We start from the raw sequence: 4122 nt of genomic DNA, 5'->3' as shown, positions 1-4122 counted from the left end.
AGAACCATTCCATAGTATAAATGGACAAATGCTATTCCACATAGGTTTATGTAGACAAAGAAAAGATTTAGGTCTTCAGAATGAAGAAACAATTTTCCCTCATAAGAATTTAATAAAAACAAATTAGAAGATTAAGGAAATGAACATGTTTTCTAAATTTTATTATAAATGTAAACAAATTTTAAAAAAAATATAAATATGATGAGATAAACTAATAATGAAAATATGTACATAAAGAAACATATAAATAACATCAGGGCAGTCATCGCTATGCACAGATTCCTGCAGCTGAATACTTTTTATACCTACTTGCTTACTACTGAGAAAGAATTTATTGATTTATTCAATAAATATTTTGGCTAAAGCAGAATTCAGAGTCTCTTAAATGACCACAGGTGGGAGTGATGTGGCGTCTTAGTCAGTGAGAGTCATGTCAAGGTGAGTTCAGGTCTCCATCCATCATCTTAACCTTTCTTGCAAGCTGGCTGATGAAGACAAGGATCTCATGATTTCCAGTCTGACGATTCCCCAGGCGCAGTCGCTGTATCCTTCTCTTTCAGGTAGACATGGATGCCCTGGAAGTACCTCTTCACAGCCAGGGTGGGGCCTGTCCTTCCCAGGCAGAGTCTTCCCTCCCATCACCTGCCCCAGGCAGGCGTCCAGGTGTCCAGCTGCTGATGGAGTCCAGTGCGGAGCTGCTCCAGGAGGGTGGTGTTCCAGGCAGCAGAGGAGCTCTCTGTGTGGAAGAGGTTGAAGCTCTGCTGGAGCATCTCGTGGAGCACAGAGATGGCCTGGGCCTCCTGGAGCTGGCCGCCCTCCACCATCTCCTGGGGGAAAGCGAAGTCTTTTCTGTCCTGCAGACAGAAGCGAGGGGAGATTCTCATTTGGCCCAGGATCCTGAGGTTCTGGCTGCCAACTAGCATGTGGTTCTGAGACAGATCACAGCCCAGGGATCCTCCCGGGCCATAGCTGACCAGCACCAGGGCCATGAGTAGAGAGAGCACGAAGGCCATGGGGAAGATGCGGCTGCTGCTGGGCTGGCTGAGACGGCGTCTGGGTGAACCTTGAGGTAGGTTCTCTGATGCCATGCTTTCTAAGCGAGACCATTAAATAGGGAACATGATAGTTTTCATTTTCTAGTCATTTCTATATACTTTTACTTCCTAATTTGGTTTTCTGTTATGTATTCTGAATATGGTCAAAGAAATTGTCATCTATTTAAACTACTAATTTTACCTTTTCCCAGTAACTTCAGATGTGCTTATCCAAATGGATATTCATCATCAAATGAGAAAGGTCTTTGTCTTATGTTAGAATTGAAGTGCATTTGTGATTACACAATCATTGCTCCTGTTTCTCAGGCATAAATGTTCCTCTCCTCTTTTCGGGAACACACCTGTAGCCCTCATCTTGGGCTCCGTTTCCCCTCTCACTCTGCCTTGGAAGCCAGGCCCCTCAGCCCCGTGGTTTCCATATTTATTTAGGGATTTAGCAGATCACTGTGGCTCCTGATCTCACTAAAACGAAGGATGGGTTTTCCTTAGTGTTTGATATAAACAGCAGGCTGATTATTATCAGTCCATGAGCTCACCCCACGTTTTTCCTCCTTCTAGAACACGTTCCTGCAGGTCCATGTGGCTGTGTTTTAGGGAACCACAAGGTCAGGGGCCATTACAGACATCACCCTTTCTTTCCACCATTTTCTTGCTGGAGACCTGTTGTCCTCCATAGCCTGGGCCAATACCCCCACCAGAATCCTGGTTCTTCTCAGGGAACATGGGTGAGGAGTCTCTAAATCCAGGATAATTGTATTTTCCCAGCAGCACCTCACTCACAAGGGAGAGATCACATGGAGCCTCCTCTGTCCTCTGGAGTGACTGAGTCCCCTTCCTCACCTGCTGGACTCCCTCCCTGCAGACAGGCTCACCACATCCTGCGGCCTCAAAATCTCCTTTCTGTGGAGGGCTTGTTGATTTGTTGGGAAAATAAATTCTCTTCCTGAACCCCATCCTCTCTCTTGGAGCGTTTCTGTGAAGGACCCTAGTTCTTGGTGGTGACCTCCTCTTCTCCTGACCCCAAGTGTCCAAAACATCAGCAGTGCTCAGATGCTGAGAGCAAAAGTGTGTTTATGTAAGTTGGTGAAGGAATTTCCAGCTGCAGTCATTTTGCTTTTAGTAGATAAATAATATCTACTTTGCCAAGTATAGTTTTTATTAGTCAGCTCTTTTACTTAAACTGTTCAACACTTGTTCTGCAAGAGTTTGTGAGCTGGAGGAAGGATATTCAGTGCTGGCGTTGTCTCTTGTTGGAAGCTTATGTCACAGAATCTAGTGAGTTTACAGTCGTTTTGTTCAGGCAGTTGATTCCACCCGGCATCTCTGTTCCTCTGTCTGTCTCCTCTGAGAAAGCAGGGCGGTGAGACCCAGCCTACCAGATCAGGAGCAATAGCCTTCTTTCCTTGAGTGTAATGTTTCACTTAAACTTTTAGATGCACTTAGTGACTTATTGGACAGGATTCGTCTCACTGCTCCTTCTCTGGTTTGTAATTCATGATGAGGCGAGAGCAAGAAAGGGAAGGAAAGAAAGCCCGAGGGGCTGCATCACTTTCAAGAGGTTAGATTTTTTTGTTTCTCTTTGCAATTTTCCTAGAGAGTAAAATTCCACAGTTGTTTTGTGGGCAACTAGAAAACAAGGGTAAGTCTTGATGTCATGAATATGAAAGAAAGAAGGGTGCTTTCCCTGACACAGTGATATATTCTGGGTTAGCAAACTGCAGTGCAGCATAGCTGGGGCCTAGGCTGTGGCAGAGGGGAAGGATCAGGTCAACATGAACAACAGAAAGGCTGGGACAAGGCTGCTTCTGACAGAAGCTCAAGGAAGGCCGAGTCCTGAGTCCATGGACTGCCCTCAGCTTTATAAGACCAGCCACCTGATTTTTCTTTCCTTTAATCCATATGTGGTCTGTATAAGGGGAGAAGGAAGAAGTCACATGCACCAGCTCATGGGAAACAGGCAATGAGAACCCCAGTGCTAGAACACTGACCCTCTCTCACATGGTCAAGGAGACCAGCCTTGCTGAGCATCTGTGATAAACCCACCCGGGCAATGAGAAGTTGCTTTGAAAAAACTAGAATGAAAGGGAATGAATGATTCAAAAGATCCTGATCTTAATCTTGGTAAAAAATAATTATGTTCTTAAAAATGATAACTGAATTTTATTGATTGTAACCCTAATCTCCCTAATATCCCACCTTGTGATATGATCGCATTGATGGGATGGGTTTCTTTGGGTTTTTTAAAGAATTTTAAATGCATTTCTTTGGCTGTGCCAGGCCTTGGTGGCGACATGCTGGATCTTCCATATTCCTTGCCGCAGATAGGATCTTTACTTGTGGCATGGGAAGTCTTGGTTGTGGCCTGTAGGATCTAGTTCCCTGACCAGGAACAAAACATCAAACTTCTAGGAGAGTGGACAACTTTCCTAGAGTCTCTTCCTCAGCAAAGAACTTCAAGTGCTGTAGGATTTCTCTCCATAATGTACAAGGCCCTGATCAAAAGGAAGGAAACTTGGGCTCCTGGGCTCGTCACCATCCTGCGGGCACTCCCTCTCCTAGAATGAACACTTAGGGATTCAGCATGCAGACCCTTGCCTGTGTTAAGGAACTTGCCCTCAAAGCTTCTCTTGGTTGGACTGAGGGTGGAGTAAAGAGGTTACTGTTGGTTATATTGATATGAAAGACTGCTATCATTCACTCAGTTCCACATTTTCAGGCTAATTTGCAAACTTTGCATTATTTGAATTAAAGGATGTCCTCTGTGACTGCTACTAAAGTTGTCTCAATGTTTTAGAAGACGAAAGGAAAGTCTGGTGTCGGCTGCTCTCAGCAGCCCCAGATAGTGTGAGAGTAGAGCTTCCTGCTGCTCCCAGTCCCTCCTCTTCATCAGCTCTGAGTCCTGGCCCTCAGCTGCTCTGAGCACATGCTGCCTCCTTCCTCCTCTTCTGCCTCCAAAGTCTTCTTCCCTGCTCCCAGGAGGGCAGTCATCATCCCTTCCTGACGCTCCTGGAATCCAGATCGCCAAGCACATTGTCACATATGTGTGTGTGATCAGCACACTTTGGTG

General features: G+C 45.4%; 1 pseudogene; it reads right to left on the bottom strand.

Annotated features, from left to right (window-relative positions):
* Nucleotides 1–433: 433 nt before the first annotated feature.
* On the bottom strand, nt 434–1051 carry LOC102182033 (annotated as a pseudogene).
* Nucleotides 1052–4122: the final 3071 nt, after the last annotated feature.

This window comes from Capra hircus, unplaced genomic scaffold (genome assembly GCF_001704415.2).
Source record: "Capra hircus breed San Clemente unplaced genomic scaffold, ASM170441v1, whole genome shotgun sequence".
NCBI lineage: Eukaryota > Metazoa > Chordata > Mammalia > Artiodactyla > Bovidae > Capra > Capra hircus.
The sequence above is the reverse complement of the archived record's forward strand: the minus strand, read 5'-3'. Positions and strand labels throughout refer to the sequence as shown.